Source organism: Piliocolobus tephrosceles, chromosome 6 (assembly GCF_002776525.5).
Source record: "Piliocolobus tephrosceles isolate RC106 chromosome 6, ASM277652v3, whole genome shotgun sequence".
NCBI classification, from domain to species: Eukaryota; Metazoa; Chordata; class Mammalia; order Primates; family Cercopithecidae; genus Piliocolobus; species Piliocolobus tephrosceles.
Window position 1 is genome coordinate 155,487,064 of NC_045439.1, and position 10,071 is coordinate 155,497,134.

Consider the following 10,071-nt stretch of genomic DNA (forward strand, 5'->3'; position numbering starts at 1 on the left):
GAACCCCTTGCCTTATCACTGGGATTGCTGAGGTGCGTAGAGCCTTGAGACTTTCTGATGGATTAAGCGTATAGTAAAGAAACTGAGGGAGACAGGAGAAGTCACTGTCGCCAGAGTTAGAGTCACTGCCACTGCCACCCCCGGGAGCCACCAGAACCCTTATGTCCTGACCGCCACCACCCAGATCCCTGCACTACCACCCCTGGGAGCCACCAAAACCCTTATGTCACCACCGCCACCACCCAGATCCCTGCACCATCATCCCCGGGAGCCACCAGAACCCTTATGTCCTCACCGCCACCACCCAGATCCCTGCACTACCGCCCCCGGGAGCCACCAGAACCCTTATGTCACCACCGCCACCCAGATCTCTGTACCATGACATCGGAGAAGACCTTCAGGCCGCACCGCACCTTCGAACAAAGAGTAGAAGTCCAACTTCTCCGAGAGCAGCATCCACCCAAAATCCCAGTGGTAACAGAACCATGCAAGGGTTCGAGAAGCAGCTTCCTGCCCTGGATAAAGCGCTGTTCCTTGTCCCGGACCACATCAACCTGAGTGAGCTCATCAGGAGCATTAGAAGGCGCTTACAGCTCAGCGCTAATCCAGCCTTCCTCCTGGTGCTGAACAGACACAGCATGGTGAGCGTTTCCACACCAGTCTCGGAGGTGTAGGAGAGTGAGAAGGATGCAGATGGATTCTGTACATGGTGTGTGTCTCCCAGGAGACATTTGGAATGAAATTGTCAGTGTAAAACTAAAAAAAAAAAAAAAAGCATCTATTTTAGAATTTTTAAACCCTTACCAAGGAAAAAATAAAGGGATTTTACCCACTGAGATGGATCCATTCATCTCATCAGAGGTCATCGAACAGTAGTGCTCCCACCGAGGAGCGTCAGGACGTTGTATTTGTATTTCAAGCGGAAAACTGGGCTCCGAGTGAGCACGTTCAGCTTTGGAAACGATACTATTTAACATAGGCTAGCTTGGTTTTAGATTTTGAAAGTTTAAAAATAAAAGACTTTGCATTCTAAAAAAGAAAAAACAGACAAAGAGACTGAGGGAGATGTATGCTCAAGCCATGGGTGCATCTTGTTCTTCACCGAACAAGGGGAAAGTTTTACGTTCATTTACATTCATTTTACAAGTTTGTAAGACATATACAGCTTAGGGAGAAAAATATGAAGGCCTCTGTTCTGGGGAGAAAGCATGCAGGCATTTGTAGTACTGAGACTAAAAGTAAGGGGAAGAAGAGTTGCTGAGGTAAAGCTAAGTTAGAATATGAATTACTGTTACTATAAATGACACTTAATAGAACCTGTGAAAAAGGAGAAAATATGAACTGTACTGTCCTCCTAAATAAATTTGAAGAACAATGTAGGCCAGGTGCAGTGGCTCACAACTGGCTAAAGTGGGAGTATCACTTGAGGTCAGGAGTTCAAGACCAGCCTGGGCAGCATAGGGAGGCCACATCCTACAAAAAACTTGTTAAAAATTAGCTGGGCATGGCAGCATGCACCGATAGTCCCAGCTGGGCATGGCAGCATGCACCTGTAGTCCCAGGCACAGAGAGGCTGAGGTGGGAGGAACACGTGAGCCCAGAAGATTGAGGCTGCAGCGAGCCACGATCATGCCACTGCACTCCGGCCTGGGTAACAGAGTGAGAACCTGTCTCAAAAAAGAAAAGAAAAGAAAGAAAGAAAAAGAAGAACAGCGTGAAAGATAATGCATGAAAAGCTCTTTGGTTCTTATTTTCATGACTTTAGAAGCTTCACTTTTTCTGCCTTCCCATTTTGTACCGCACAGACATTTACCACTGGGAATCTTCCTCGTCTGTGTCCCAAGGTCATTTGAACACCAAAGTTACACTTAAGAGGGAAAGGTTGTCAACTCAGGGGGACTGCAATAGAATTCCCTTGGAATTACCCATAACATCTATTTGAAAACAAACCCTTCCAAACCATCACATCATGGAAATCACAGCCCATGGTGAGAAAACTGCCAAGTTTTTGAGGTTGCAACTTGGAACACACACCAAAAAAATGTGTCTTCATCTCCAAGCATCTTTGGTTTGGAAATTGGGATAATAGGGCATCTGATCAGGCTTCCTCAAAAAGATATCCAGTATTTTCCCCACTTCCGGTGGCAGAAACCTGGTTGGTGGTCTAAGCCAGGAAGAAAAAGATATTTCAGTTTGGAAGAGGAAAATAATTCTAAGTTTATTTTTTTAGAGCCACGATTTAGAAGAAATAATAAACAAAATAAGGGATGCCTCTTATTTAAAATCAGTTTTCGTTTTATCTGAATAGTCTGCTTTGCCTTGCTCATGAGTATCTGTGGTTATGTGGTCAGGCCTGACACGTATCCCAGCCAGGCTGGGTGACATTCCTGTGTCCTGCCCTCTCCTCCGGCTCTTCCGAATCCTGGGCCTGCTCACTAGCAGCCTTGTGCTTTTAGGAAGAAAGGGTCTGGATTTTCTGATGTTGCTCTGCTTCCAAACAAACCCAAACTAATTCAAATTCACAAACTCTCACAAAGGTGATGCCTTCCCTCTGAGAGTGTCCAAAGCCACAAAGCCAACTGCATGGCAGTTTGGGAATGGCAAAACTTTTTTTTTTTTTTTTATTCTTATACTTTAAGTTCTAGGGTACATATGCATAACGTGCAGGTTTGTTACATATGTATACTTGTGCCATGTTGTTGTGCTGCACCCATCAACTCGTCAGCACCCGTCAACTCATCATTTACATCAGGCATAACTCCCAATGCAATCCCTCCCCCTCCCCCCTCCCCATGATAGGCCCCGGTGTGTGATGTTCCCCTTCCCAAGTCCAAGCGATCTCATTGTTCAGTTCCCACCTATGAGTGAGAACATGCGGTGTTTGGTTTTCTGTTCTTGCGATAGTTTGCTGAGAATGATGGTTTCCAGCTGCATCCATGTCCCTACAAAGGACACAAACTCATCCTTTTTTATGGCTGCATAGTATTCCATGGTGTATATGTGCCACATTTTCTTGATCCAGTCTGTCACTGATGGACATTTGGGTTGATTCCAAGTCTTTGCTATTGTGAATAGTGCTGCAATAAACATACGTGTGCATGTGTCTTTATAGCAGCATGATTTATAATCCTTTGGGTATATACCCAGTAATGGGATGGCTGGGTCATATGGTACTTCTAGTTCTAGATCCTTGAGGAATCGCCATACTGTTTTCCATAATGGTTGAACTAGTTTACAATCCCACCAACAGTGTAAAAGTGTTCCTATTTCTCCACATCCTCTCGAGCACCTGTTGTTTCCTGACTTTTTAATGATTGCCATTCTAACTGGAGTGAGATGGTATCTCACTGTGGTTTTGATTTGCAGGGAATGGCAAAACTTTTAAAAGTTTTTGGTTTCATAATGTTAGCATTTTGAAGGATTTAAATGAATAAAAGCCTTAGATTTCTCTGTGTGGTGTGTATGAAGCACCCGTTCTAAAATTAACCAAGGTGATCAGAGGTAACTAGGGCTTCTCCTAAACAGTGATTCTGTTTTCAAGATCAGTTGAAATAAGAAAAAGATGGAAAAGTATTTGTTCAACAAAAGTGCTACCTAGATTACCTACCTTTACTTTCTCACTTTGTGATGCTGCTGCCAATAGTAACGGTGGGAGTAAGAGAGGACTAAAAGAGAGATGAGTTTCAGCCACATTTGGAGAAAGGAAGAACTAGATGAACAGGGCTTGGGTGATGGCAGTCAGTTTCTTTATTTGGAGGAACTATTAATAGTCTTGATTTAGCACTTGGGCTTCTGTTTTCTGTCTTTTGTTTGTGTTTTATCTGATTTTTTCCTCCTTGAGGCAGCTTGAAATGAAAGGGCAAGGGAACAGAGCTAACATAGGGTGGAAATACGTTTATATGTAAGTAAGGTCTTACTTCCTTAATTTGCTACTACTGAAGCCCAAGGGAGACCAAGTTCTATTCCACACACCATGTGAGAGGAAGAGGTTGACTGAGATGTGTTAGGCAGCTTTATCAGCTTGTTGGTCAAGGGATGTAGGATCCTGAGATGGATTCAATATCTTGGTTGATGTTAACATAAATATAACTTTCAATTTTTTTCTGAAGAACCAGACAGAAGTTTAAGAAAAGAGAGTTTACCATCCAAGAATTTAATTTGCTTTTCATCAGAGTATGACAGAACGGGCATGCTAGGGTCCAGGCTCAACTAACCCGAGTTGATGAAAGGAAACAACTGAATTAGAAAGAAATGCCAGGAGGTTCTGAGAATTAGAAAAAAGATGAGAAGGGTCAGGGTGAAGATGGCAAAGAGTAACGGTTCTCCAAATCCTGCTGCAGCGTGAGAAGTAGCTGCCTTTTAGTGTCAGGTCTGGGCTTATGGAGGAACCCAAGAGAGTTAAGAATGGAGTCAGCCAATTCATACTTCAATGAATATGCCCACATTCGTTTGCCCTGTTGTTTCCAGAAGTTGAAATTGAGGCCTTTAATACATTTAAACCCTTAGATCATTTGCTAAGAGTTCAGGGGAAAAAAGCAGCTGGTTCATCTCTGGTATTTTCATATAGGTTTTCTTCATAGAAGTTACTCGTAAGTGGTATTTTCAGTGGAGACCTTCAGAAAAAAAGATGCTTGGATATCTCATCAGGCTGCAGAGAAATGTTCAGACTTGTTAACCCTTTTAACTCAGCTAAAAGTCCATTAAACCATAAAACAAAGTCCATGACACTTTTGGGCCAGGGACTTGAGTAAGTGACTGCTCCCTTGGATGTTACTCATCTCCTATACGGACTAATTTCGGGGCTGATTGGATGATGGGGGTCAGAAGGCTCACTTCCTCTGTGCTTGGCTCCTGGGGCTGTTTGGATGCTAGTTGGCTTTCTGTGGGTCTTCTCCCTTATCAACAGAGGATACACCCCACTTCTCCAGATCAGTCCCTTATAAAACAACTGCTGTTTCACAACACATTCCCTTAACCCAAGCCCTTTCCTCCCTATCAGTTACACTAATTGAAGATCAAATCCATTTCCCTCCAGCCCCCCATTACGTATTTTCTACTTATCCTCTAAGAAAAGAATTACAGGTTAGGATTACTCTAGAAGTGGTAGCAGTCAGTAGAGGAATGGCATCCTAAAATATGACCATTAGAGACAAGAAGAAATTAGAACGCTAGCATGCAGTGGGCATTTAATAAACAACTGCTGGGAGTGGTGGCGGTGGAGAAGAGCAGCGCAGAGGAGGAAAGGAGAGAGGAGGAGTTGTAACACTTTAGAAGGAGCTAACACTTCAGAAGAAGGACAAAATTGTGGCAAAAAAAAAAGTCTGTCCCTTGCTTTTTTCCCATTGACAAATCTAAGACTGATGTTTACCCTACCTCCCACCTCTCACAAAAAACATTAGAAAGCAACATATTTAGGTAACCTGGGGTCATAAAGGAGAGTTGAAATAGAAGCTTCAGCAAATAGCCCCCATATCATCAGGCCTTGAATTACCAGCAATTCCAAACACTACCTGAGTCTCCATCTCAAAAAGCTCTTCCCTCTGCTGGCTGGAGTGCAGTGGCGCAATCTCGGCTCACTGCAACCTCCACCTCCTGGGTTCAAGGGATTCCCCTGCCTCAGCCTCCCGAGTAGCTAGGATTACAGGCACCTGCCACCACGTCTGGCTAATTTTTTGTATTTTAGTAGAGACGGGGTTTCACCATGATGGCCAAGATGATCTCGATCTCCTGACCTCGTGATCTGCCTGCCTGGGCCTCCCAAAGTGCTGGGATTATAGGCATGAGCCACGCGCCCGGCCCCCTCTGCTTTGAAAATACTTGCAGCATCATCTCCACAGGCAATACACGGAAACCCCTCTCCACACAGAAGCACAGTTGTCTGTGAAGAAAAATTCGGGAAGCCATAGAGGAACAATAGTTCCTTTGCAAATTACAGCTTCATCAGAAGAAAAGTTGAGGCAGGCATATAGTATTTTATTGTATACACCACAGACAGACCACCAACCCCTAGACTTGGAATTCAGAATTAACAAAAGCAGTACATCCACTGGGCTTTGAGAAGGGTCAATGTTTTTTCATAGGTCTTCTCTGCTGCCATTATTTGCATAACAAATCACTGCGAAATGCATTCGTGTCAGATGTTGGAAATAAACTCTTTGGGGTATTGCTATTTTTAAACAACCCATAGTTATATGGATGTTTTTAAAACATTCGAAGCCTGAGTTTGTGTTTCAAATCATAAGTGGTCGCAGGAACTCTATATTGTTGGTCTGGTGCTGACCTCTGGAGCAGAGTCTGAAGTCCCTCAGAAATGATGATGTTTTAAAGAGTTAACAAAAGTTCACGTTGGCTGTAGATTAAAGCCCTGTATTTCTAGATAGGTACACAGAAATCCCTGGTGCCAGTTTTTACCTGCATTTTGGAGAGCATTGAACTTTCCTTGCAAGTATTCAAAATACTTCCCCACCAAAAGATTTTACTTACTGACACTGGGAACAAGAATCCCTACCCACATTCTTCATCCTTAAGAATCAGAAGTTAGGAGAGAAAGAAAAAAAAAAAAGGACTGAATTCTTTGAGATTATTTGCATGAGTGGATTATTTGTGTCTGTGAGAGGTTGTCGTCATAGTCTCTAGTCTACTTTCCAAGCTTACTGTTCCCACAAAAGATTTTTCCTGCTGTGTAGGGAGTTTCATGATTGCCTTCCTGGACCTATGCAATACCAGCCTTCCCACCCCCGCACACACTGTCTTCCCCTGCAGCCTCTGCAAGCCCTGGCTCCTGGGGCTCCTTGAGCTTGGACTGCCTGCTCCACTTCCCGTGTTCTAGGCAAGCAACAAACACCCTTCAAAACTGCCATCGAGCCCCACCTATTTTATGAAAACTTCCCAAGCTTCCATGATACGTGCGTTACATTATTAACAATAGTATTAGCCGGGTGCCTGTATTCCCAGCTACTTGGGAGGCTGAGGCAGGAGAATCACTTGAATCCAGGAGGTGGAGGTTGCAGTAGCTGAGACTGCACCACTGCACTCCAGCCTGGGCAACACAGCGAGACCCTGTCTCAAAAAAAAAAAAAAGTGAAAATAATATTAACTAACATTTATTTAATACTCAGCCAGGTTTGGTGTTAGGTAATACCTTGTTTCTCATTGAAAAAACAACCCTTGAGGAAAGCACTATTATTATCTCCATTTACAGAGGAGGAAATTGAACTCAGATGAGCTAGATCTATGTGATTTAAAGGAGGACCTTAGTGAGGACAGGTTAAGAATCCAGCATGGGGGTTTGGTGCCTTGGACTAAAGTGGTTGAGTAAGTGACGGGAGATTATAGTGGTGAGGGGTATTTCGAGGGTAGAAACCACTAGACTTCTTGGTGGCTTGGATCCTGCCCTCCAGATCTGAAGGGTTGCACTTCATCCCATGTTTGGATGTTATTTGCACTGTTTGAACACTCCCCAGGGTCCTTGCTGCTCCCACCCCTAATTGATCTTCACCTTTCTTCACATCTGAGTTCGTATGACGGCGTCTCCTCAGACAGGGAGGGCTTTTCTTACACATACTCCTGGGAAAATTAGGTTTCTACTCTTAATAATGTAACTGCCCCTCTTTCTGTTACCTCTGTGGCACTTCTCTGAATTTTTAAATATTTGAGAAATGACTTAGCTGATACGAGAGGGAAGATGTCTGTTTCACTCCCTTTATTTATAGTATCTTCTCTACTTACGATGCAGTGGTACTCAGTGAAATACAGGTTGAATCTGTCCAAAAAGAGAAAGGAGCATTTAAAGGAGTTCCTCCTCATTTAGATCATAAATGGAATGAAATTCCATCATCAAAGGAGATTCATCTAGAGGTGAAAACGAGTTAAAAAGGAAAATTAAACTATTTCAACCACTATCTCACCAAAAGAACAACTCCAAAAATGTCATCTGGGGAAAAACAATCAACAGACTAATGAAGAATAGAAGACAATGAGTCAGGAGTGATACCCCTTACAATAGGGATGATTATTTTTAAAAATCTGTCTTTATCTCCTGGTCAGTGGCACTCAGTTATATGGCCAGACACAAGAATTAAAAGATTTTAATCTCCTGTCACTTATTAGTTCATATCAAGTAATTTTATTTACTTTTTTTTTTTTAACTTTATTTTATTTTTGGTCTTTGGCCTTCCAGATCCCCCAAATTTTGGATAGCCTGAATGTGGGATGATCCTGTATTACAGTTCAGAGAAGTGAATTTCCCTTCACCAGTCCATTTGCTTTTAAAAATAAAGAAGACATTAAAATGAGTTGCAGATAAAAGTAATCCTTACTTAGTTATTTTGCTTTCTCAACCAGCATAAGGTCTCTACATAAGGACAACATTTGGATTCAGTATCTCCTAACTCTGCCACATGGGACAAATGCATCCCCCCTCATTTCTGTGTGGGTATTTGTCTAAATCTTGTCTCCCTTCCCACTACTGAAGTCTCACACCTTGGAGAGTTCTATCCAGATACAGACCATGGTTATATATGCCGGTAACAAAATAGTTGTGACTATTTTCATCACTCACGAATCTCACCCTTTAAACAGATAAGAGTGATTTACATGGATTGGCGGGAGTCAGAGAATCCTTATTGCTTTTGTAAGCTGAGACAATATGCCAAAGTCCATACCAACACCAAATAAGGTATCTTGGAATGTGATTACATCCATATGCTTTCAGCTAATGCAGTATAGGCACAGAGAACCAATTTTAGGAAACTGGCCCAAAGGAAGGCACGGACTGTTGATTTGATTCCCACCGTTCTACTCCAACAGCCACATAGAGAGCCCTTAATATTAATTTTAATGTAAATTGGAGGAAATCTTTCAATCTTTGAAAACTGTCCTTCACCTCCCTATCCTGGGGACCTGTGTTATTCACCAGCTAGAAACACTAGCAGCTGGAAGTAGAAGATGGCTTGTCTGGTCCTCCTGGTTGCGTGCGTCTAAAGAGCTGTAAGGTTGACAGAACTTTTGCGTGTTTGTAACTTAGAAGAAGAACTTGGTCTCATAAATTGTTGTGCCATCTTAGATTAGATATTGCGTGACAAATTTTTGTTACTGGGTATTTCTCTAGTTACAGCAGTATTAACTAGATTAGACCTTGAGGAAGCAGACAAGGACTTTTGCTTCATTTGCGCTGGAGTTTTGCTATGCAATTTCTGAGTTCTTGCACATTGCATTTTGAGTCTGTGACCAAATAGCCTGCTCTTGCTCCAAGTGAGCAAATATTAGCATTCTTGCCATCTACCACTGTCTTTCCTCTAGGGGATGACAAAACATTTGATGTGTAGCAAATGTATATAGGTGCCAGCAGATAAAGAGTTTTTTCTTAGGTCATCTACCAGGAAATACCGTATTTTACCTACCACTCTCCCTGTTCACTGGGAGGAATTCTGAAATCCTTAAGTAAAAGAAGTTGAAACTACTGTGTTCCTTTGTTGTATCAATATTTCTAGTAGTCGGGATGCATGCTTTCTATTCCCAGTAATTTTATTAGGTTACTAAAAAATTATGATTTGGTTAGGAGGGAACATGAGCCTCCTAACCTAGTGGTCTTGACCACCCTCCTAGTGGTAGGGCTAAATCCCGCCTTTTGTCTGAGTCGTGACAATATTTTAACCGCAAATGTTTATCTTTCATCCTCAGGGGAGATGAGTAGCCTCTTTTTTGAATTGTCCTCTGCAGAGTGCAATAGATGTAAAGCAGCACTATTATCCAAATTGGTAGCTCTTATAGCCAAGCTAGACTCTATTCACTGTTACAAAAACCCAGTGAGAACAAAAACAAGTTAAATGATAAAGAATTATAAAATCACGTTTCAATTAGCTTCATTAATTTGGAAAATGGAATTTCCCTTTGTATGACTTGGAGTGATCAAAATTACCAAATTAAGAAGAAATTCTGACATTCTGCACTATAGAAAGGATGAACCATATTGGGCTTATTCTGCATCCTAATTTTTAATATCTATTCATGTTGATACATATGGATCTAATTAAATTTTTTTTTTTTTTTTTTTTTTTTTTTTTTTTTTTT

The 10,071-nt window shown here is 42.0% G+C and overlaps 1 protein-coding gene and 1 pseudogene across 2 annotated transcripts in view; both read left to right on the forward strand.

Annotated features, from left to right (window-relative positions):
• The window catches only part of FMN1 (formin 1), a 378,961-nt gene that overhangs the window by 317,745 nt on the left and 51,145 nt on the right, over positions 1–10,071 (forward strand). The gene's annotated exons all lie outside the window — the stretch shown is intronic.
• LOC111554605 lies at positions 379–754 on the forward strand (annotated as a pseudogene).